Raw genomic sequence first — 26,468 nt, 5'->3', positions numbered from 1 at the left:
AAAGAATGAATGAGCAACAAGGAAGAAAAAAACCAGAGGAAAGTATAAAAAAATGAAGGAAATAAAAAAACTAGGGGTAGGTGTACAGGGATTCAGAAAGTCCTATTACATTCAGAAAAAAAAAAAAGAAAACCCCTCACATCAGCTAACACAATCAAAGGAAAAGTTGCAAGTTGTCTTGCATGGTGTTTCAGCTAAAGCCTTCAAGTTCTTTTTTTTGTTTGTTTTCTTGAAAAGTATACACATTAGCCCAAACCCTCTGAAGGGTGGTGAAAGCCACAGAATCCCCAGCCATTGCCAAGCATCATCTTTTCTTAAAAATAGTGTTCTAGGGTGTTATTTATTTGACAAAAAAAGTTGAGAACATTTAAAGCAGAGGGAACCACAGGCTAGAAAAAATGCTTATTAGAAACAGCCTCAAATTATATGTATAGTTCAATACTGTGTTTAGAAAGCTATATAACAATAATTCAGCTCTTTCCGTGGAGTCAGGTTATCCTGCCTGGCAGAAGACCCCAGACAAAGGCAATGTTTCCAAAGGGAAGATTTTCTGATCTCGTTCTTCTCCGACTCTAACTGCATACCATATGCTTTCTTTGGATCACCCCACACCTTACACCAGCATACAGCAAGAATCCCCATATCCCATCCACACACCTGCAAGAAAATACGGAAAGTTATTCCAAGGAGGGATGGGTTTTACTCTCCAAACAATAATTAATGCCTACCCATTGACTGCTTGAGGAGGGCTGTCCCCATGGGCTTATTTGAAAGGCTTTGCTTTCAAAATATGGGTGCAAAAAACACCAGCCATGACGATCTTCCTGGACACGAGGGCAGAAACTATGCTGCCCTCTCCTTTTTGACACTGCAGTGAAAAATACCCTAGAAATTCCTGGGTTTTTTCAGACAAAATTTCTGGTCATGAGCAAATTTGCTGTAGAAGGTGGGAGGTGGACAGTGCCCAGCCTCAGACACTGAATGACATTGCGAGAGCAACAGTAACAGGTTCCCAGTGCCTACTATATCGTGTTCAAACACATTAAAATCAGCTGTCAGGTACAAAAGAGGTTTCAGAGCATCGCTATGTAGAGTACGTTCTCCAAGTCTATACCAAGCTAGAGCTTTGCAGGGAAATCTTTATTTATGTATACATATAGTGCTGAACTGACCTCACCACCCAGGGATTAAGAGAGTCTTGAAATATAATTGCAAGCTTCTCATATAACTAGGGTTGGTTTGGGTTTTTTTAATTCTTCCTTCCACCTCCAGGAAAAAAAGTTTCAGAATCTTCTGCTTCCACAGGATCTGCAGACCCTTCCAACAGCAGGTTAATTAGCTTTTGATCCCCTAAGTCTTAAAAAGATGTCAAGAGTAAAAACTTATCAGGGTCTTTGGGTGAATGAACACAGAATGCCAAGCCGTATGTAAGCAAAGTGTTTGTTTCTACTGCCACCCTGACTCCTCATGTGCTTTGGAAGACCTGGTGGAGCTTCAGTGATGATGGGCAGGTTGACAACAATCTGAAATATGCCATATCCAAATAAAATCTGTGACACAACGAGCATTCAAGGCAGCAAACACAATGTTTGCCCATGTGTTATGAGTTTGAACATGTGGAGTAGCATAAAATGAGAATATGAAATGCTTTAGAGTTTAACTTTATTGCCTCACTCGGTGCCTTGTTAACTGGGTATAATTTTAATCAGCCAACTGTCCTCGTTTAGTTGCAGCAGAATTGTCTTCGAGGGAACAGTGGGAACTACATGTCACTGCCACCATTATATTTCATCAAGGAGCAGCATTCCTGGACTGCTTGTCATTCTAATTGGCTTTGTTTCAGAAACAACAGGTAGTGTAATTTTATCCTACCCTACTGACAGTCTGGAGATCCACCTCACCATGTTTCTCACAATGATGGGATTCTCAGAGATCCAAGTTTTAAGTTGTTTATTGCAGCAAGATCACCATGACTCTACTCCCATCTTGCTGAGAGGTCCAAAGACAAAGCCATCCTGCAGACAGCTCTTGGGTCAAAATACTTGGACCTTCCCACATTGGGACAGCTCATCAAAAGATCTCTAACTCCCTTAACTCTAAATGGCAAAGTTTTCAAGCAGCTCTTCCCCCCACCTCCTCCTCTTTATTAAGAAAACCTGTTTCTTTTTAATTAAAAAAGCCAGTGCCCTCCCAAGAGATAAACTAAAGGGAGGGGGAACCACAGCCTGGTGAACAGGATCCACTCTCTGGTACGCAGTTTGTGCATGGTTAATGGATGTTGGGCATTAATATTTCTTACCCTTTTGTCTGTGTTCACTGTAATAGAAACCCCTGTCTAGACTGAGTGGCTACTACAAGTAATCCCAGTAATATCCAGTAAAATCACTCTGAAATGTAATAGCTATAGTTATCAAGGAGCAGCAGGATTAACTTGATTGATTGAACAATGGACTTCTGGTTTTTAACATGATCTATATGTGTCCCAAAAAAATCAAAAAATATACATAAGGTTGTAAACCCTTCAATGCAGGGCAACTTATCATAGTCTGCAAATGTACTGACACACCCTAAAAGGAGAGAGATTAGCGTTGCTCCAAAATGAAAGGATAAATGGCAACGGCCAGAAATACTTTCACTGAACCAGCTTCTGCAAGGACAGGACATACCAACCTCTCTACTGGCAGCCAGGGAACAAACAACACGTACTTGGATCAATCTTTCCTTAAAGATATCTCCTCACAAATGAAGATTATTTTTTTTAAGCAAGTCCAACCAAGAGAGACATCTTCTCATTCTAGAGTACCCTCTGCAGTATCTCAGTAATGAACTATTTCACAGAACAAGGCAAAATGGGTTCTACCAAAAGGTATGAGATTACACTGAAAGCATTAGCTGAATTTAAAAGAGCAGCAAAGCTTCTAGGCCCAGGTGTAGAGCATCACCCACTTCTGTTATGAGCACATGAGGGTTTTCTTGCTGACCCAGGTCTGTAAGTGGGCATCTGATACCTTTGCTTTGAGCTGGGATAATCTGGGGTCTGTGTGGTTGATCTTTCTGAAGGCTAATTCCCATCAGTGAGTGAGTAATTAATTAATCAGAGGTACAAGACTCAGAACCAGAACTCCTGCATTTATTTCTGTCTCTGCTCATAGTCCTCTTTACGAACTTGGTTAAAACTTTGGGTTCTTTGTATGGGCTGATACAAGTTTGGAAACAAGAAAAATGCTTCTATGGGGCAGAACAGAACTAATATTCAATAACTAGACACACAGTTAGGCAGATGATGAGCCACTTCTCAAACTAGGAAAGTACCAAGCTTTAGAAAAGTTACTAGATAAATCAATTTCACCGAAGGAATCACCACCTAAAGAGCTAAATCTTATCTCTAGAGTTCACAATCAACTCCCACTAAATTGAAAGGGAACTATCTTGACTCTACAGCATCACCCAGCTATAAGAAAGGTGACAAAAGATAAATACAGGCTCCCCAAGATTTTTAGTGCAGTGATGTTCTCTTCAGGAATGGCTTTTGGAATGACCTGACAGGGAGGTGTTCTTTTTTGCTCATCTACAGTGTACTGACAGAAAACATGATTGCAAAGGAATGGAAAACCCCTAACCTTAACAAATTCTTCTGACGTTGAGGTTATTCCTGTCCCAGTTGTGCAACGGCACAAAACCCTCAGTCAATGAATATTCAAGCTCCATTTCATGCTTTAGCAAAGAGGCAAGTTTCCTTCCCAAGCACCTCTGCCTTCCCTTTTATAGTACACCTGTGAATCCCATTTCCTTTGGTTCCTGCATTTAAATGGCAGAACAGGTGGTTCAGGTTTGTTCAAAAAAAAAACAATTAAAGGAGCTCTCACTATATTGCCAATTGTTAAGTAGCTCACACTTACTCACCTGGGACGGGTCTGCTGCAACAAGGCTCTTGTTCCCTTTGTTTCTGTAAGTAATCCAATTTGAGCAGGGCAGGAAAGGGGACTGCACAGAAAGTCCCTGATATTTTTTTTTTTCCATTTTTCTGGTAGAAACGTTTTTATTTCTGGAAGCTGGGGCTGTACCCCCTGCCCAGCTTTCCTCAAATGCTGTCTAAATACAACATTTAAAATGATCAAGAGGTGAATGATTTAAATCCCTTCCACTCCCCCAGCTGCTATGGAGCTGTGACAATTTCTTAGGTGAAGACATGGTCTATGTCTAACAAAACATGGTTAAGGAGCTCACTGGGCTGACCTGACACTGAACCTTTTGCTGAGCCGTTCTCAGTGCAGGAAAATATTTATTTTACTGCAGCCCTGCAGAACTCATCCCCAGCCAGGCACTCAGATTAAGACCAAATGTGTTGAGCTTGCATTGGGTGAAGTTATGAGAGATCTGTATTTGGGGTTTTATCTAACTTCTTTTGTAGATGCCAGTGATGCTGAAATGGCACAAAATAAAAGAATTGCAGTAATAACAGTGCTCACAGCATCTTGCAGGTTCTGTTGGGGACTTCATAAAGGGGATAGCCCTATCCTGGGTCAAATATGGGTTTTGAAGGATTGTGTAACACAGGTCTCCCTGAATCCTAAGAAATTCCTTTTACAAGGAAATTCATGAGGCTCTCCTGGCTGGCTGAGCAACTCCAAGCCCTTGAGTCTTGGCTTGCGTCAGTTCCCTGCACATCACAGGGCCGGCAGCCAGCTCTGTGCCTTGCTCTGTAACGGCACTAACCATCCCGACAGCAAGAACCTCTCCCCAGCCAAAACTGGGAAGATGTCAAGCTGTGGAGAGTTCATAGTGGATATGTATCTCCAGCCATAACCCAGATCTGATCTTGGGAATCCTGAAATATGATAGAAGGGACCATCTGACCTGTACTGAGACCCAAGTCTAAGATGTACAGTGAGAAAACAGTGAAGCACACTCATACGTTTCTGATTTTCACTGCATTAATAGCTGTTTCAATAGCAGTGAAAGAACTGAAATCTCCTGGGGTTACACATTGATGAAACCGTTAAAGAGTTTTCTCACCAAAATTTCTAAGTAATCCATGTTCTCATGGTAACAGCAAAATCCCGGTTAAAATATAGTTGCAAATATCCTGTTTCTTTTTATTGCCGAGCTGATATATCAGATCTGGGACATGAGATATATGATATTTCCATTACAACCATAATGTCTCCTTGGGACCTATATGGTATCACTGTGTATTACCAGACTTCAGGAGTGATCCTGCGTACAAGGATTTTATTTACTAAAATATCACGTATAGTAGTTCCCCATCCATCTATTGTAATACAAATAAAATGAAAACTAATGAAAAATAAATCTAATTCCAATATTTTAAAGTCCAAATGTAAATTTCAAATTTAGGAAGTGTGATAGGGAAGAACAGAAGAAAAAAGTGTGAAATCAGAAGTTCTATCTGACCATGATCACAAGAGAAATGCCAAACAAACAGCATGAGGTTTTATTGGTGTCTCTGGACTTGTTTCTGCAACCGTGTGAAAGGAACCTTTACAAAGGAGGCTTTATTTGAAGACACCCCCCAGTTCTCATACAATTTTCCAAAAGCGTAACGATATATCACTAATACAGAACTGAGATCTGCCCCAGTACTATCTGATCTATTAGGAAGTATCTTGAGACGCAAGGAGGGGTGGGGAGATGCAGATGTTATTAATTAGCCAAAGACGTTAACAAAACAACTTCAAACCGCAACAGTTGTTCCAGCTGAGCAATCTGAAGCTTGCAGTGGGTATTTCGCTGTTGCTGTGTGCTCACTCCTTTTGTATGTGCTGATAGGAAGCTGGTCAGACCACAGCTGTGAAATCCCAGCCTTGAGAACCAGATCCTCCCCAGCAAATCCAAGGGGCAGGAGGCAAGACTTGCATCACAAAGGATGCTCAGTCCCAAGGCGTAAATCACAACTGAAACGCAACAGGTCTTGTAAATAGTTATTGATAAACAAAGTGAGTGATAGAGAAAAGTAAACCCACTTCTGGCAGTGGCAAAACCAAAGGTTATGTGAATTGCTATGAAAAAGAATTCCTCCACATCAGGACAAATAAGGCAAATGTGTGGGAAAGGATGATCAAGTCTAGAAACAGAGAGGAAATTTTCTGTTCTGCGCCCTGAAATGCCGCCATCTGACTGAGGTGCGGTTGCACAAGAGTACATGGATTTTTGCAAACCCTTCTTCATCTTCAGACTCTGCTGACCCCTCAGCACCATCCGTTGTTCATGAGCTAGAGCAGCTTAATGGTGGCAGAAGGAAAATCAGGGATTTGTATTTGCTACTGACTCAAAAATAGTATGTGTCCAGAGCACAGGAGAGACTAAAGACCTTCCTTCCCTCCTGCAGCTGCTGGACTCCAGCCCCTGTATCCCTCTGGTTTATTTAGGACAGCCTCTGACCATCCTGGCAGGCTCATTGTGTCCAACCAAAAGTGGTACTGAAAGCCAGCCTGCAGTTGGACTCGGGACTAACGTGTCTGTGCTTTCAGCCGCTGCAGGTTCCAGAGCAGGCTGAGATGCCACAGGATGTAAGGGCAGTGTCGAAAGCCTGCGGGTCCAAGCAGAGCCCATGGTGCTTTCTGTGGAGCCTACGTGAGCTGAGCAGAAGCTCCTTATCACCTCTGCAAGTAAAATTCATCCAGACTGCACATACTCACCTACTTTGCAAAAGTCAGAGTCACTCAAGACAAATAGAGCTTGCCTGCAAAGGCATGATGTCTTGGTGGTGACCAGGCTCCCAGTGATGTCCATGGCCCAAAGTCTTGGGTGGAAGAGAGGAACATACCTCAGTGTTCACCCAGCAAGGCTCTTTGGTGACGAGCCCACAATGCAGAGCCAACCAGGGAGAGATCGTGGGTTACATGGCTGGAAGCATTAGGAGACCAGAAGAACCAAGGATAGGTGAGTAATCATAATTATCACAGTTAATTAAAAAACCCTTGTGCTTCAGAAGAGTGCAGCCAGAGGCTTCTAAACCAAGCCATAGTGTGGAGGGTGTGTGTTGGCATGGTATAAAAGAAGTAACAGGAAGAAATTCTACATTCTCTGATGCTGAAGACAAGAGAGAAACAATTAAAAGTCTCCATACCTGCAGCTTGTCAGTGAGCTCCACAAATGGGAGTGAAAGAGTTTATTTCATCGCCTTGGAGCAAAGAGCCATCCCTCTTCTACCACGAGTCCTGCACAGCATGGCCACCAGCCCAGAGCTGCTGCAGTCCATGGTGTGTCATTGGGTTGCATCTGCTGCGGGCTGGTCTAAGGTGAAACCCTCACTGCACTGAGGCCATTGGCACGTGGACGCACCAGCACACAGCAATCTCAACAAGGTCTGAGTCACACCACCATGGCACCTGGTGCACCAGTCCCTGTGTAAAATGGGGCTGAGAGAGGCCTCCTGGGTCACCGAGCCTTGTCTCCTGCTATCACAGGCACCGTGCCGGATAATCCCCTTCATAAACACAGCAGCAGCTGGGGGAGAACAGCCTGCAATGGCCGAGGATGCTGAATGGGAGGTGTTATAGGGTCCTGAGTCAGGGGGATTTGGAGAATGTAAAAAATGCAGCTTTGTGCTTTTTTAGAAGAGAAAAAAAAAATATTTAATTAATGAAGCTGGAAAGTCATACACCCAGGGAAACACCCAAGACCTTAATTATGCCAGAGAGGCATCAGGGTGATGCAGTACTTGCTTTCTACTTCTGGCCTTCAGTTCAGAGAATTATTTATTCAGTTTCAACGTTTGGTTGCCCGCAACATGCCAGCAAGAGAGAAAAAAAAAACCAAAAACCCACACTTGTTTCCACTCCTGCAAGAACTGTGTCTGTTTTAAATCATGAGAGAAGGAGACGTCTAATGAGGCTGATTCATCTAATGATGTATTTTACAAGCTATTCTCAGCAGATTCACTGCAATATGTCATTCTTTATGTACTATGAGAGATATATGAGCACACGAGCTTACGAAGGGTGGGGAAGTCTCTGAATAACTGACCAGTTTTGCACCTCATGTGCTGGAGAAGGAGAGAAAGAATTGGAAGCTCACATGGACTGTTGCTTCCAAACCCTCCAGGCCTCAGGTCAGCTGTGAACTCCACTCCAATAAATATGAACATTACAAGACTTGTGTCTTAAAACTTATTTCCAAGGAAGTGTCTCATTTTATTGCAACACGAATAAGAGACTCTAAGGTAACATTTACTTTGTTTTACATTTCGTAAAAAAAAAAGAAGACTGTAATTTCATGGAGGCTCTAACAGAAATTCCTCTTTCCATCCAAGCAGAAGAAATCATGTTCAGGACCTTTCCCCGAGGGCTGGAGGAAAGCACATTAACATGCCAACTCCTGCTTCGCTTTATTTGTGAGTTACTCTTGCAGGAGGATGAGGCTGGAATTGAGAGAAGCTGTAACTGGACCAACTGGCCAAAGCCTGTGACATTAAGGGGTAGGTAAGGCAGCTGAGAGGATAATCCCAAAGATGCAGCTCTCCAGCTGATGAAAAGCAAAAGAGCCAGATAATCACTGAGAGGGATCCCCACCTAGAAAGAAGGTAATTGCAGGGGCTTTGAGTAAAAGAGCGCAGCAGTTACTCCAGGTCTGCCTGTCACTCCTGTCCCTGCTGGCTTTCCCAGCACGGCTGTTTGAGATGCTGGAGGAGGGGCTGCAGCTCTTGTAATGAACTGAAAGGATGAGCGGGAGGCCTGTCCAGAGTAGCAGTGGAAAGAGAAAAGACACACACACACAGAGAGCCCCATGCATGGGGAAACCAGAGCTGCAGCCTGCTCCAGGCGCAGGAGCTGCTGAAACACAGACGGCTTCAGGAAATCTTCACGCTGTGCCCCAAAGAGTCTTGGCCAGGTGGGAGAGTGAGTCACTTCCGAAGCCAACATGTGTCCCCAGCTCTGCCTCACACCAGCTGGCAAAGGACAGGCTCCCGGGACCACTTGCTGAAGGATGCTGCAGGCGTCTGATTGCAGTCCCACCTGGCCCGGGCTGTTCAAGCCACATATTCCGATGACACGGTCACAGGTCTTTTCCGTGCAAGCCCCACGTCTGCTGCCTCGAAGGAGCCTTGCTTCAGCCTTTTTCTCACCTCCAATTTAGCAACCTGATTTCTGGCAAGGGGAGCTGGCTGTGGTTCCCTCCCTGGGCTGCCAATATACCTCCTCTTTCTAGCCCGAGGGGCCACCGGAGAGTGATCCGGGCTGCTGCCAACTCCATCTGCCTGGGAACAAGGGACCCGGCTCGGAGCCCAAGCCCAGATCTTAGCGGTTCCCTGCTGCTAGCCCACAGATCAGCCCTTCTGGATTTCTTAAAGGCAGGCTGCCCTTACTTACTAATTTTCTTAATTTTTTTGTGGCCTCATCAGTGATTTAGTCATAACAGCAGGGTCAGCCACCAGCTGCTGCCTATTCCCACGGTATAACCTGCCCGCTTCACTGTCTTTCCTTAAACGTAATACGTGCTGCATTTGTGTCTGGTACTTTCTCTTGTTTCTGCAATTGAAATTTTATCCGTTCATGGAGTGCCCGAAATTCTGCAGAGACACTTGGCCTGAATACTCATTTCATTGTTGAAAGCTAATACTGCTTTAACAGATGCAGTAAAATTGTGAGAATCTAAAGTTCACTTTTCTGCTTTAACTACCCCAGATGAAAGAAGTCTGCTCCGCACAGCTGAATGCCTCTCTTGCTCACTGGCACATTAGCTGTAAAGGTGTTCTGGTAGTTTTCAGTCCTCTTTGTTGCCTAAGTCCTTTTGTCCAGATCCTCAGCTGGAGGAGAAAGATGCAGCCCCGCTGCAATCACCAGATCTATGCTGATTTATACCACCAGGCATGGGTTTTTTTTTTTTATGTGTAGATATCCTTAGAAAGTAATCACCAGGCTCCCTCAAGCTGACTCGACATGACTTGCAACTGCAGTTTCCAAAGCAATGCTGGTCCTGAGGCTTCGGCACCCCTTTCCCACACTGCGTAGGCATCTGTCCAGCGTGCAGAGGAATCCAGACCAACACCAGTGGCAAGCTCCCAGCCTTCGCTCGAAGTATCGCTCATCCTTAGACATGCTTGACTGTGTAATTATTGTATTGCCTTGCACAATTTGTTTCATAATGATACAGAAATCTCCAGGCCAAGCTGTCAAGTTATTTTCATTGCAATAATTTTAAAAATACAAAACCTGTCATTTCTTCATCTTTGGGAAACGAAACCAGAATGAGCCAAAGCACTAGCAGTGCACACCCTGCCTAACCCCAATGTCTTCAGATTCTCCTTCAATATAATTTTTGTCCTGTGAGTTAGACCAGTGCAGACCAGTTGCCTTCTGCGTTGGCAGCAGCTAAACGCCCTGTGGAGATGTTGGGCTCTGTTTAGTGTTCAGAACTCCCAGTCGGAGTTCCGTGGCTATCTCCATTCAACAACACGGTTCCTCTGTTCTCTGCCGACCTCGCAGGTTTGCCACCATTTGAAAATAATTATTTTCCTCTGATTTGGCATTTTTGGCTGCTACCCAACTGCTTGCGGGCACTCTGGGGATTTATAGTTAGAGACCCTCAAAGGAATAGTTGTCTTGAAAGTTGATACTATTTCCAAAAGGCTAACATGTATCTCTCAGCTGAGTGTGGTTTCCCCTGCTCGAATTGCTCTGTGCGGATCTAGCCAATTCATTTTCCTGCAATGAAGTGATTGCAGGAACATCTGAGGACTGGGGCAGAGGGAAGAGGCTGATTGTCTCCTCCCATCAGGGACTTTAAAAGACCTGTACAATTTGAGGTGCTTCCCTTTTGAGATCCTTTACATCATGGGTGAATGTGAATCAGATCTAAGCGGAATAACTTCTTATGAAGAAATAATATAGAATAAAATAATTTGGCTGGTAAGCAAAGCTAATAAAAGATTTTTAATGTTCACAAGAGAAGGAAAGAGGAAGATCCAAGGCTTATGGCCAGCCCCAGCTCCCACCAAAGTGTTTAGTTCCCAAAGGGGGGGGGTCCTCACACATCCACACACAAAAGCCCTGACCCTGGCAGCCTGTCGTCCCCCACGCAACATGAGACTGCAGTTATTGCCAATGGGGAACACTGGGAATGGGGGCTTGGAGTAAAATTACATCAGCTGTTCCCACCCTCCAGACTGTAAATTGGGATCTCAACATCCTCATGTGTTGTATAGTGATGGCAATAACTGTGTAATCCCAACAGGCATCTGGATCCCGACTTTCCTGGCTAGTGTTTAGCTGTAAGGAAGCCCAAGAAAACCCCTCACTTGGAACAGGGGGAACTGTGTGTGTAGCAGAAGGAAGATTCCAGACTCAGAATTGGCACCATTTCCCTGGCTGAAACTTGCCAATGTCTTGGTTTCAAAGGTGACTATATGATAGAGAAAAATAGAAATAAAGCGAATTATGTCAAAGTGCTTTCTATCTTGCAGTTAGCTCTTGGTCATTGTAGTCAATCCATCTTTGAATTACTCCTCACAAACACACTGCCCCTCCAAAAACTAATAGCAATAATCCATGCTTTTGGTTTGAAGAAACGATCTTCTTTCCTGGGGTACAACCTCTAACACCTCATGCTGTTCTCGCTTTTTATAACTGTGGAGAAAAGATGTTAAACTAGTTTGGGAATTTGTGCCTTGATCGCTGGCTATGTCATACAAGAGGACATGCCAAGTGAATTTCTATAGTCACCTTAGCAAACACCCTTCTACGGATCACAGAACTGTCTGGACCTCAGTCTGGCACACTTCAGGCTTGCTGATTTCTGCAGCTAGGAAAATAGAAAGGGAGCAATGCCACTAGAAGCACTTTTGGAAATGTTTGATACCCCAGCCTCATCATGTAGCTTGTTCGTGGTGCAGACAACTGGAGTGGCCTTGGTCACAAGTCCAGGTAATGCTCCAACTCACTTTTCTGCAACCTGTGACCGCCCACTCATTTAACGGGAGACAAATATTTTAGTAATCATCCAAGTCTGGCTCCTGAGGTGTAGGCTTTCACCTGCTCATCAGTAAAACATGCAAAATGCTATGGTAAAAAGAAGTGAATCCATGCACCTGCATACTGCCAGCCCAGTGTCAGTGATTTTTGGTAACGACTTTAGCACAGGTCAGAAGAACTGAAGGGTCAGCGTGACTGTGACAACTGTGCCGTTGTGCTGATGGTGAGGGTCACGCATGGTCTGGAATGGCAACACCACTTGATGAGAGAGAGTAACAGGAAACCTACACAAACTCATGCATAGACCAAGAACTGGGTATGTACAGAATTATTTCCAATTATTTAGTATCCACATTGAGTCTAAAAAGGATTTTCAAGGCTCAGTCATTGCATAAGTCTATTCATTTGCAATTAAATTATTTTTTTCTTTTTCCATTCACAATAATATGACATCCTTCCAGCTATTACAGCGAAAGTAATATATCAAGCTCACCTTTAAATAGGCTTTTAACAGTCTATAATCCATTCTAACAGGTTGACATGAGGAAGAAAGCCAGCACTACTGGACAATAAGCTTTGTGCTGCTCGCCAGCTGTCCATGGACTGTGATCTGAGAAAATATTCACTTAGAAAAGCTGATCAGAGACAGGACATCGACATAATATAAGTTGACACCTCTGCTTTCTGCAGAGCACCCAGACCTACCCAAGCAGGTACACCAAATGGAAGTGAGCCTGCCTGTTCCACAAAAAAAATCCTACACCAGCGACAGCTTTGGCCATACTTCATCCTGGAGCATAATTCCTGGCATTCCCTTTGACAGTTTCTCAGCACATTGATGCCTGAATAATCTCACTGGAAAGCCCTTCTCACAGGATGCACCATCCTGCCAGGACTTCTCTTTATGCCAGTGCTACCTGCACACATTGATCCGTTGGGACAGTCTACAGGTCCATGGGGTTGCTTTCCTGCCTGAGAGACCGTCATTAAAACTGTTAGCAAATTCTGTTTGTAAGTGGTTAAATCTGTTTCCTTAAAGAAAACTGAAACCACAAGCAGGATAAGAGGGTCAAGGGAAAATTCCTAACACCTGGAGTCCAATGCACTTCGGAATAAAATACGACAAATTTGCTGAGTGAGTGACAGCAGCACTTGGTAGGAATGCAATTGGGAAGCACACCATTTATCAAAGCCGTGCTCTGCCTCGCAGCTTTATCAGACAGATTTCTTTGCAGATCTTGACTATATCACCAGCTGAAAAGCTCACACAAAAATACAAGGTTAGGTCTTACCTGCCTTCACCCACCATGCAGTCCCTTGACTCGCTCTGGATTCTTGATGTCCTCACCCCTTGCAGACAAGAGCTCCGTTCAGCACAAGTTTTAGGCAATATTCAGATTGCTTTCGACACCCCGAGCGCTCAGTTCTTCAGGCTGTCTGGAATATATTGGCATCAGTGGTGAATAATCCCTCCCAAGTCATCACATCAGGCCTGTTTTAGTAAATCTTTCCACTTATTAAGAACAAATTTAAACCGTCCAAATATGCTTATTTTTGTAAGGAGTCCTTTAAAAATAGCTTGTAAATTTATGAGCCAGCATACGCTGCAAAAATACAATAAAAAAGAAAAAAAGTCAGTGACACATTTGAGCCCAGTTTAAACTGTCAGACGAATCCTCCCGTCTTGTACAAAGCAAACAAGAGGTTTTTGCATAAAAGCAGTCAGCAAAGTCCTGCTGGGATTAAGATGTTCCTTCTGAAGCGCAAGGCAACACTTCATCTGCTTTGTTAGCCCGTGGCTGAGCTGGTATCCACATTCCTGAACAGGCAGCCAGGATTTAGAGAGGTCCATGTGCAGACCCAGTGACTCCACACCTCCAGAGGAGGGGAGGGTGTCTGTCCTGCACCCTGCTGAAACCCAAACCTCTTGCATGAGCTTCCTGCGCTCTTGGAACTCACACCCAGCCCAGGAGAAGCCAGCCTGGCTCAGAGCAGCACTTACAAAACCGAGTCCCTGAAACCCTGGTGTATCCCCAGCTGTGGGTTAGGCAAGTTCACACCTGAAATGTTGCCAGGCAGTAAAGGGGTCTCTGGGAGAAAGAAGTCAAGGGAGTAGTTGCTTTGAGCAACCTGCAGGGTCTTCACGGCAGCTCCAGCCACCAGGGCTCGCAGCTGTGCTCTGTATGTCCAGGTCTCAGCCGAGCAGTGGGGCCAGAATATTGCAATATTATAACAGAATCATGGAATGGTCTGGGTTGGAAGGGACCTTAAAGCCCATCCAGTGCCACCCCCTGCCATGGGCAGGGACACCTCCCACCAGCCCAGGTTGCCCAAAGCCTCATCCAGCCTGGCCCTGAACCCCTCCAGGGATGGGGCATCCACAGCTTCTCTGGGCAACCTGGGCCACTGCCTCACCACCCGCACAGGAAAACATTTCTTCCTCAGATCTCATCTCAATCTCCCCTCTTTCAGCTTAAAACCGTTACCCCTCATCCTGCTGCTACGTGTCCTTTGACTTCTGCAGAGATCTACCCTCACTTGTGGGTGTGCAAGAAGAGGTGCAGGTCCGAACCTGGATATGATCACACTCTGCCCTGGAGCATGCTCTGTGAAAATCACAGCGGTTTGGTCAGTGTGTTCAGGAATCAATGATCCTTTTAAACAAACAGCTTGCCAATGGATGGAGAGTTCATTGGTATTGCAGGAGTGTCTTTTAGAGATGTTCCCCCAGGGCTGTCTTCAAGCTGCTGCTTGACAGGTGTATGTAACGTACCGAGATCCGGGGAGAAATCCTGCCCTGTCAATTCAACTGGAATGACTCAATGAACAGAAATGACAGAGGCAGTGGTTTCACGTGTGGGTTAATTTACAGCTTCTCTTAGTGTCTGCCATTTCAGTACTTGGAAGTCCCGTCACATTCTTTGAGGATGTATGAATTATAAATTCCCACTACAGGCCTCACACATACAGATGTGTGAGAAAGTTGGTAGTTGCTTTTTTTTGCTTTTCTATGTAACAAAAAAAACAAAAGGACTTGCAGCACATTTGAGAGTAATCTGTTGCCTGATAGCGACAGTACTGCCCTATGCTAGTAAGAGTTGTATTTACCATTCAGGAAGGTACTCTATACTTCCAATGTAAATAAATACAAGGCATTTTGGTCTGGTTTTTATTCAGGTAGATTTATGCCTTGAATAAAGCCCACATCTCAAAGTACAGCCAATATTAGGCAAGTCAAAACAAAATCTGATTTTAATAAATACATAGTTTGGGGTCTGAAAAGGTTTTGCCTTTTTTTCACCAAAATATATAAACACTAACTATACACCTTACAATATTCCCACTGAAAGCAAGCGTGATTACACTGCACGAGGTGCAGTGGAAGCAGAAATGTGTGTTTGTACAGCACAGAGAAATGTACTGAGATATCTAGAGATTAGGGTATCTTGCTGCCACATTGGCCTCCAGGTTTAAAATAGCAGTTCTCCTGCAGAGCACTGAAACACAGCCTCTGATTTTCAATTGGAATTTTTGATGGGAAGAAGAGCAGAACAGGAATCTCCCCTAAGCCCAAGACCGATCTGCAGGTTTCTCCAAGACTACCATCCCAAAGACCTATGGACTGGAGGAAAGGGTGGTTAATATTTTAATCAGTTGCTCTACTTTGAAAATATTCTCCGCTAGACTACATCTTAAATTATTCCCCAACTTTTCTACATTCCCATAGGTGCTCTGTATTATTTGGAAGTATTTGAAAAGTTGGCTGCACACAAGCATATATGATACTACAGCTAGTCTGGAAACATCTTTTCTCAAGTTCTGTGTTTCTGTGAAGTGCTACCGTCACTGCACTGTAGGGACATCCCAGTGCCTCCGTGCCCTGTGTTCAGAAATACAGAAGACTGAGCAGAGGGATATCACATTCTGCACCAGCCGTTGTCACAAACCCCAGCAACAATCAACAGGTCAAGCTCAACACATTTATTCTTGCTGCGTATGGTTTTGTGGTATTGCAACACAGGGGATAGAGCTGACACCATAAAGCCAATTTCTGTTTTGTTTCTGGAGGTACACTCCTCAGCCTGATTTCCTCCAGCCGGTCCCAACCTCCACGAGTCTGTGATAAGGCAGCGGAGCTCTTAGAAAATCTGTCCCGTGCTGAACTGTCTGACTTCAGCATCCGTTTTTTGGTAACAGTTCCTTTTGCTGTGACTACATCAGTAAGCGGTGATAACAGCTCTTTTCTCCGGGGCCACATTAAGCTGCTTCAGGGCAGACTTTTTAGTGTCCTCTTTCTCATGCCATTACACACAGGCTTCATGTCCAAAAAAATCATCTGTCACTTCCAGTTCCTGCAGCATTATTCTGACAAAAATCAGTCACTAAGAAAGTCCTTGATGTCAGAGGTTTCATCAAAGCAAAGCAATAAATATTGCAGCAGTCAGCTTGTCTTCAGAGTCCTAGTGGTTTTGCCAGAAATCTCACTTACTCCCTCAACACTGTGTTGTCAAAAGAGTTTCATTTGTTGGAGTTTCTCTTTCCTTCTACTGCTTTTTTCTTTTTTTCCCCCCTCCTCCCCTTTTCCTCTTCTTCTCTTCCCAAGGAAACGAGGGGCAAACACAAGCGAGGTACTGTACCATCTTTATCACTCCACCATCTGCAAATGGTTTCGTTCTTCTGACAATTTCACATGCGACCCTATAAAAGACCTGGCTCACTTATGCTGTTAACTTCAAAGATGTACAAAGCTGCGTTGGACCAGTCTCTGCTGGTGGGGCAGATAATAAGAGGCTGTGTTTGATTTCTGTGAGAATCTATCTCTGTGTCAAATGGCAATGGGTGAGAAAACATTTCTTCCAGTTGTAGAGCTCAATCCTTCTTCAAAATGAAGGCAGAGAGCAACTAAGCGGCCAAGTGAGGCTGAGAAACCCTAGAAGTAAGGAACAAACCTCAGAATTTCCCCACCATTCTGCAGAGGAGGCCATGAGAGCTCTTGGCATCCCTGCAAATATTTCAGCGGGATTTATTATTATTCTTTTCTCCTTTCAGTAATTTCCCTGTGCCAGAAGTTTAGTAAACTCCTGGAAGCAGGCTACCAAACTCAACCCAACTGCATAGTGCCCATCTCTGCCCAAACCACCTTTTCCTTTGGACGGTGCTGTGGAGAGGCCAGATGTGAAGCGGTAGTGGCCATCCATGCCCTTCCTTCTGGAGCTCCATCCTCTCAATTCCAAACAGTTCTGCCATGTACTCACCCCTCCCAGCTCCTGTTAAAAATCTTTGGGGATGCTCGGGACCTTGCAGTCCTGTCCTAGGTGTGGCCTGCTTCCCTGGTGCACAAAACCTTGTACCTGACAGAAAGACAAACAGAAACAAGTCTATTCTGCCTCCCCATTAAAGGCACCTTTCTGAGTGTTCCAGTGGCTGTTTTCTTCACGTGACCATTTTTCTATTTTCTGTCTGTTAAAGAGGGTCATGACTTTGTATTTTGCCCTGTGTAAATTTTAAACAAAAATAAATCTATTTTTATTTTCATTTCCAGTTCATCTGAATATCAAGGGAATATATACTAGCTCCTTTTCTTTCAAAATTACTTTTTAAAGCAAACAAGTCTTTCCCAACACTGAAGGCATGGTTTTCTGTTCTCTTGAGCACTCTTCCTTTTGTTTTAAGTAGCTCTGATAAAAATGACTTTGGTTCTCTTCTTACTAGAGAGCTTCCATGTAGCACAGCAGAACATTGCCTTGAAATGAAGAAAACAAATCTCTGATTTTAATCTTTTTCTAAAAACATTTACTTTTTTTTCTCCATCTCATTGCTCATATTTTTAAAAACAATTATCAAATAGAAGAGGAGAAAATCTTAACTATCGGTCTTTGGCCCTGTGCTCAAATGGAAGGATTTTTAAATTCTCCTTGGCTGCTCACAAGCCTAGAGGATTTCTTTTTATTTTTTAAGCCTCCCTAGAAAGCACAGCTTTTACTCTGGGGACAAGTTCTAAAAGAAACAAATCGGAGATGAGGAATTTTAGTAGTCCATTCACTCGCTGGCTCATTCCTTTGTCTCTCTCCTGTCAAGACACTTTGATTCTGCATCCCCCACATATCTCAGCCTTTCGAGGCATTTACAAATTATAGAAGTATTTATTATTGTGGGGAAAATATGATCATTCACTGAACTCATTGTGAACTTTGCACGCATGCTCACTCTTTTTGTCCAGATATTTTTTTTGTTTTCATAGTGAGCAACCCCCTTGCTTAAAGTCTGCAGACTGACTTCTAAGGCTGAAATCTTGGCAGGTGATTTCAGGCTCGTACTGGAGAACCCAGAGCAAGAGCAAAAAGCTAAAATGCCCGTGTTATCCTACTCTTTTCTAAACTAAATCTGTAAATTTCCTCCATGTTTATCCAGTTTATCATATAAATAAAGCAAGCACCATGTGGGCGTGTAGATCTCTGGAAAAAAAATCTCCCCATCATCCTACATAGCTTTATGGAGGAATTTTTGTGAGATTTTCAGTTCCTCTTGTTGCTAAAATATATGTTTATGAGGATGGGTTGTGAAAAACTTTTGAATGCAATTAAACTCTAAGTATCACTTTCTCTGGTAAATAATAGAAGGATCAGCTGGTTGATATTTAACAGGGATTTTGTTATTCCTCCGTTTTTTACTATTAAACAAGACAGTTCAGTGTAGGAGAGGATTTGGATACCCAGGCGTGAGAGAGATTGATAATTCCTAATCTGTGGGATGTGCTCCACTGCTGATTGTGGAAATACATGATAACAGCATGTTTCCCTTCATACTCTTCATTGAAGCTGAAAAGCAGAACAAAGTTCTTCTCGGTGTGTGCTGTTCTGTTGCAGCAAAGACACTTCTTGGACATCGATACTCTGGATTTGATCTCGAGCCCCCAAAGAAGCTCCTTAATCTGCAGAAACACCTACAGTAGCCCCCTTAAAGACGCCTCACTTACTATGTCTCGTGTGATATCTTCCATTTACGTTACCAAGGACCCACACTCTGCCTGATCACTAAATGATCTCTTCTCCACAAGGCCAGAAACTGAATGCGTTTAATAAGGATTAACCCCTGCTGGCACTAGGGAGCAATAAATATCCTAGCGCCAGCATTCGTAACACTATAGTTATCATTGTGTCAGCATTTCTGTTATAAACCAGGGTTTGAGGTGGATTAGAACTCAGCCATAAAATTTTCTCCAGGCTGAAACTTGGCATAAAAAAGAAATATCAGTCCATGATTGGTTTTTTTCTTTTTTTTTTTTTTTTAAAAGCTTTAAAAAAATCTCTCTCAGTCTATTTTAAGTTGTAAAAGGGAAGAATATGAGACTCTTCCTAAATTCTTTAAATCGGCATCCAGGCCTCTGGGAATGAAGAAAGACTCTGGCTGTGGCTGTATTGAGGGGTGAGTTTTCATTGGGGTATCAGAAGTTCAGGGATTAACGATGCCTTTTGGTATTCCTTGAAAGCCAAAAGCTTTGTCATAGTATATGAAAGGACCTAATTCTTTAGAAACGGGGCTTTAAAAATATTTCTTGCTCCCCTTTTTGTTCAGAGAAGTGGATAATTTTCAACTACCAGTAGCTCCCACTCAATACCTTGCCCAAGCCCCAGGTCAGCAGTCCCACCACACTCCCTCTTCATGCCAGGTTGTGGTGGCACAGGGGACAGACTGGGGTAACTGAAATCAGGTTTGTTTGGTGGCATGGGGGACAGGCTGGGGTAACTGAAATCAGGTTTGTCTGAGGTTTTATTCTGAGCTCAGACTTGAGTTTTTCAGCAAAATTAGTTCCCTCTCAGAACCCAGATGCATGGCTGAGGGAACTGCCATGAAAGAAAGACATCCTAGTGTTGGTGGTGTTGGAAGGCATGGAGAAGGTCAGGCACAGACCTTTGCTATAGGATGTCATGGGTGGGTCTGAGCCAACTCGCGGCTGCAGGCATTCATGCCCCTGCTCCTGATTCCCTGCTGTACGAGAGGGTTTCACTCTTTCTGTAAGAGCTGCTGTTTGGAGAAAAGCCTGATGTACCCTGCAGTGTACAAGCACACACTATCCAGAGGGTCACCACTGTTTTGTGGAGACCTCAAGAGGAGAACATGAATTAATTTGTTCCCCCAAAATAAGATTTTCTTTTAGAAACAGCAGTGCTATTTTTTTTCTCGTGCAGTCTGAGGTATAATCTTGAGTTCCAGTTTCCCTTAAGAGCTGAACTTCATCCTCCTACTAGGATGGTTTTATTTTAGTTACCAAATATTTGAGGTTAAAGTGAATAGTTCATCTTTAATGGGATTATCTCTTTCAATGTTTGCTTTCATTACAGTTCGAATTGCTCTGAGCATGAGAATCTAACCTCACCAAAAGCATATTTTTGTAATTTGATACAAACTAAATTTAACCTTTGACTCTCATCTATAAAGACGTTACTTTTTTCCACAGAAAAGCAGAATGTTAGATTAAAGATCTGTCAGTTTCAATTTCCAGGTTGCTAACCTTCCTGTGATTGGGTCCTGAAATGTGGAAAGCTGTGTGTTTAGTGAAGGTATTTAATATTAATAGTAACAGTCAAGATGGCCTTATACCTGCTACTTACAATAGCTAGATGGAGGTTCTCTACCTAAAATAAATAGAGAATAATTTCCTTGACCTACCCTGTACAATACAGTAGAACTCTTTGGACAGAGATATTTAAAATAAAACCTTCCCGTTGAGATACTTTATGGGTTCATCACAGTTCTTTTGTTAAACAAATATTTTTTAACCAAATGCTTTGGAATATTAAGCCTGTGCTTAGGAAAAACAGATTCGTGTTCCCTCTCTTGAGGGCTGGCTTTAAATGTGATAGAGAAAGGGAAACAGATTCTGTATTTTCCCCAGTAAATCACCAGGAAAATGGCAGAGGAGGGCTTGCTTCTTAGAAAAATTGTGTTCTTGCTCTCTGCTAGAAGAATCCTCTGAAATACATGGAGTTTTTCACTTCTGATTTGATAAGATGAATTGTTGAAATTTTCACTGCAAAAAGCTTTTCAGATCTTTCTCAGGAATTTATTTATTTAAAAAAAAAAAAAAAAAAAAAAAGCAGTTAAGTGTGAATTAAAAATCATTATGTCTCCGGTCCTGCAAAGGATAGATCAAAAGTGGATCAACTGTCAAAGCTCTGGTGAAGTTGAAGATACTTCTTCCCTGCATTTCTCATGGCTCACTGCATACGTCAGGAAGCAAAGGGGAATGTGGGTGCATATATTTATTTATTTAACCCAGGGAAATTTACTATGAATTCTACAAAATCCTTCCTCTGGATACATTTCCTATGACTCTACTTTAGTACAATTCATAGGAAAGCCTTTGTGTTCATTTACTTACTCAGGCTCCATATGGAAAAGTGATTTAGATATAAAAATTATACTGCTAACTATGTCCATTCTGTACAGGGAAACAAGCAAGAAAAAAAAAAAGAAACCCACCTTCTATTTCAGCTCTGCTCTCATCAGAAAATACTGCAACTAAAATTCAAATTTGAGTTTGAACACGTACTGCGCTAATAAATGGTCAGCTTAGAAGCATTTCCTGTTTATACACTGTGTTAATAAGCATCCATCACCCGTGGCACATATACGGGATACCAAATTCAAATGTCAAACAAAATGTAAGAGGTCACACATTTTCCTTTGCTAACTAAAAGTGTAATTCATAAATATTATTGCTACCAAACCCTCCATCTACAGCACTTGTTTAGAAATATGCACATGTAATATAAATTGTGATTAAGTTAAATGGGTATATTATTTCCTGTTTTAAGGGCGAACAGCAGCATGAATTATGTTTTGCTCAATAGGCATTTCAATAAAAACTTATAGACGAACAAGCTGCTATCATGTAGTTCAGCTGCGCAGACTAACGTGAGAAGGGTCTTATGATCCACCACTGATATTTAAGCTGTTGCTGTGTCTGTTATTTCTGCTGATGTACAGAAAAAAAACCAAAACAAAACAAAACAAAAAAAAAAACCCCACATTTCCTTCGTTCAAAACCCCTTTCCATTTTTTGTTATAAAAATAAAGCCTGTTTGATTGTATGGGGTTTCTAGATGCAGAATAAATAAGATAAACATAATCAGCTAACCTCAATCTTTTTTTTTTTAGTGCCTTGAGGAATTCTTTCTGTGGAAGTAATCATCAACTCCCATGTTTTGAAACTACTCATTTTAGTTTGCACAAATCAAACACTCAAAAAAACAAAATAAAACAAAGATTTTAGAAATTATTTAAGCAGATTTCTGGAAATGGGAGATGCACTTTCAGTGGCATGTAGGCGTTAGATTTTGTAGAATTCTCTGGCTAGCATTCTGCTGTGTCTCTTTCTGTTTGGTATTGTACTTCTAGTTAATTTGAATCAATTTAGGGCCAGATTCAGAATTCTCTGAGGTCATCTTAAAGACTTGCAAAGCTAGTAGATCAGACTTAAATGAACTTTAAGTAAAAAACTACAACTGATATTACAATTAATAATGCCATACTGACAACATGTTCTCCCTTCAGGCCCAATTAAAGATCTTTCTCACAAACAAACAAACAAAATGAAAACATTAAAATTTAATTAAAAATATACCGTTCCCACCACTGCTATATAAAAACTGCCAGGGTTACATAGCTTTCTGAGTGCAATTAAACAATAGGCACAAAGGCAAATTTTGCTAAAGAAATATCTTAGATTGTCCGTAAAGAGGGTCATTGCCACCACGGAACTGCACAGCCCAAGATAAGCAAGCCCAGTAACTGCTTGTCTTGAACACCGGCGTACAAAACGTGGCTGCAAATAGTGTCAAATCAAAGGCTTTCAAGGCAAATAAGAATGCCACACATTCCCAAGTTATCTACTCTTTTTTTTTTTTTTTTTAAGCTTTGGTAGAAAAGGGATTTTACCAAGTCACTGGAGTCTGGTGTTCTTTTAAAAGCTTGTAAAATGGGAGTCTGAATATTTTGTTTTATTAGAAGGAACACAGTGCATAGCAAACTCAAAGAAGATTATTTAAAAAGAAGGGGTGCTAAGTCCTTTAAGATACTCAGAAATTAAAATAAGTTCCATATTCTGAAAATCACAGGAAAGCAGGGGTATAGGAGCACTGTACGTTAATATAATTCAGACTATTTTACAGTAGTAGAAAATCTTTGATGTGTCCCTATTTACGAAGGGAAGGAGACACCAAGGCAGATGCCATCAAAAAGGGAAAACCTCATACTCCAGTAAGAGCAAGAGAGTCCCATTCATTAAAATTCCAACACTAATAAATAACTAATCATGTTAATCTTACTCTCCATGGTTTGGCCACTGAATTTCAGTACTTGAAAACATAATAAATTGAGTCAAGTTATTGTCATTAATGTGTATTACTGAGTGATATCCTCGAAACGGCCAGAAAATACAAAAGAATTCCAAAATCTATGTTTAGAAAGTTTGTTTTGCTGTGGGGTTATATTGCCTATTTTTCACAACTTAGATTTCTGGTATTCCTGAAAAATTCCCGGAAGAAATGCCCAAGAGGGCGTCTGCTTTTCCACCTTACCACATGGGGGTCTTTCTGACTTTGGGTTGGAAAAAGAAACCCCCAGGCGGTCCAGGGAGCAGCCTCTGGCAGTTGGCTCTAAAGGGAGAAGATTCTCGGTGGCGGCAGCAGCAGGGAGGCTCTAGAGGTGATCTGGAGAAAAGGGTCTTCCATGGGAGCAACCAGGCTTTTCTGGATCACAGAGGGTCCCTGGAGGTTGTGAACCATGGCTCAGTCCATGAGGGGAGAAAAAATGATGGAGGTGGAGGAAGAGGAGGGCAGGGGAAGGGTGGGGATGCGATCCAGCCCCAGGTTAGGAACCCCTGTGTGTTCAAAGGAAAGTTTTTATGAGTAAAGACAATGTCCTCACATGAGTGAAGATCAAACCCTTCTTAATCTTCTGTTGCAACAGACAAATGACTTAATAACCCTCTGCATATTCTCTGCATTAGCTTTTTAAAAATAACTGACAAAGTCAGTAGAATTGGTAACTGTTAAAAAAACAGAGACTGGAGTAAGTAAGAACACATTTTCTTTTCTCTCCAAGAGGCCCAATCCTTGGGTTTTTTTTCCTTCCTCACACAAGCAGTACCATTTTCTTGGGAGATATAAATTTTGCTGAAGACTAGTTGAAATAATGCAACAGCATGTCTTTCTGGACCAAAAGGGCCCTATGCATGTGCCAGCTGATCCCAGTCAGCCGGTAGATCTTTTACAAAATCTGCCCTTTTTTTCTATGCTTAGTGCTAAAATCTCTATTCGTGCTCATATGAACTTTTTGTACAGTTAATGAAATCTCTTCCAGACTTTTTGCTAGTCTGCACTGGTATACAAGCAAACTTTATGTAATAATAATAATTTACACAAACCTGGTGAAAAACTAGCCAGTGTTGCCACCACAGATATTTACAGTACAGTGGTGGTTTAATGATGCTCATTTCCCCTCCTCCCCAAGATCTGTTTTAATTTAAATTAAAACTCAGTAACTTTAATAGGTTGTAAAAGAGTTTTGTGCTCTTTTCCTTCTATATACACAATTGTTTAAAGCACCTCCTCCCCTGGAGCAGGCAAAAGTGCTGAACTGCTACATTTCCACTTTCTTTGCGTTCCCACCTATGAAATTTTACAATGAGATGATACAACATCTAGCCACTGATACAGAAATATGAATTTTTAAAGGGCCTAAAGCAAGGATTTGGGAAAGTAACAATAACTCAGACACTAGTGGTGGGTTCAGGAAAAAAGACAGTTCACTTAAGAGCCAACCACCGGTTAAGGTAAAGGTGATTTTTAATATGTGCTTGTAATTTGCATTCCTTTCCCAAAAATTGTTAAAAACTGTGTATCCACAGATACACCAAACACCATTGCCTCCAATACAATTGTTTTTTTATGGGTGTGACTAACAGAGATGTCTGTGTCATTAACCATCTCCCCCAAAGACGACAGTCAGCAACCCCTCAATAAAAAGCTGGTTTGTGCACTAAAGACCCTGTGTGTGCTGAACGGTGCAAGGCCTTGGAGACTGGGATTGTGCAATGGACAAAAACTATTCAGAAAGGTCTGTCCTCTTTGCATCCCTAGTACTCTGGTTTTGTCAAAAAAAAAAAAAAAAAAAGAGAGAGAAAAATGACAACAAATTTATGGTTCTTTCTTCACAGTCTAAAAGATACCAGAATGTAAATAATGAAGTGTCTTTGTGTATAGTGGTCATTGACTGTTTAAAAAATGTGTCTGAAAACAGCATTTGAAGAGGTGGAGCAGATCAGAATGGGCATGGACAGTGGTCAAAGTGACCCTGCAGCTCCACGGGAAAATGTGGCTCTGATGTGCTGCTCATTTAACCTTGGAAAAAATTTTCAGTTGGTCAATATATTTTCTTCTAGTTATGGGCTGCTTGACTTTGTGCATCTTCTCTGTGTGTGCACCATGAAGAGCAGGACATGGGGAATTAGTTACGATTCCCAGTCAGTGGCCTCCTTTAGGACCCAAAACAAGCAAACAGAAGATGTTAAGCACAGGAACACTTCAGTAATAAATCGATATAGTGGAAAATATTATTTGCTCACTGTGAGTAAGGGTTTGGGTAGTATTATTTCTCACCTGGGCTCCAGTACTGCCCTCTATACTGCTCAGACAAGCCCCTCCAAAATAATATATATCCATACTCTTAATTAATTTATTTGCACAGGGTTGTATGTGGAGTACCTGCCACCTTCACTTGCAGAAGGTAGCAAAAAGGTGCACCCTGTGGGAAAAACTACGATTTGCATCATTAAAGGTGATGAACATATTATTGTTAGGAACGTTTGTGGGAAAAGTGATCAACCAGTTAGAATTTTGGCTTTCATAGTTACAACTGGCTTGAAGTTGAGTAAACTACTGCTGTAAGGCACAAAGGCTGAACTGGAGCAAAACTGGACAGAGGCCATCTCCAAAAAAGAGCAACTTTTGTCCTTTCTCCAGTAACGTTGCAACTCCTCCTCTGTGTCAGAGACAAATGATGGATTCTGATGGGAGGAAGGCTGCGGGACACAAATTTTACAGCAAAAGCCAAATGATATTTCTTCCTGTTTATAACTGCAGAACTCTGGCTCAGCAGAGCACCAACTCCTCCCAGGCACTGAGCATGTGTGGAGCAGAGAACTAAATCTGCGCTAAGCCCTTAGATGGCAAATGTAACACAACTGTCAGGTAACAAGAGAAATTTTATCCATGCATGGTCAATTAAGCTAATTTAGTACCCCAGCTACTCGGTGTATAGTGGATTAGCCCTTTCCATCACTTGTTTTGTTCACTAACATTCAATCACTTATTTCTCTCTGTTGCCAAAGGGCCACACCTGAGTTCTGGTTTATGGAGCAGGGTGGCAAGGAAAGAACAGCCTCTTTGCCTGTTGGTTATTACACTTCTGTTTAGTGCGTAACAGGCTCAACCTGCATCAGCAATTTGGAGGGAAGTTGTTGACTGAAAC

This window comes from Pterocles gutturalis, unplaced genomic scaffold (genome assembly GCF_000699245.1).
Source record: "Pterocles gutturalis isolate BGI_N339 unplaced genomic scaffold, ASM69924v1 scaffold16622, whole genome shotgun sequence".
Classification (NCBI taxonomy): domain Eukaryota; kingdom Metazoa; phylum Chordata; class Aves; order Pterocliformes; family Pteroclidae; genus Pterocles; species Pterocles gutturalis.
The sequence above is the reverse complement of the archived record's forward strand: the minus strand, read 5'-3'. Positions refer to the sequence as shown.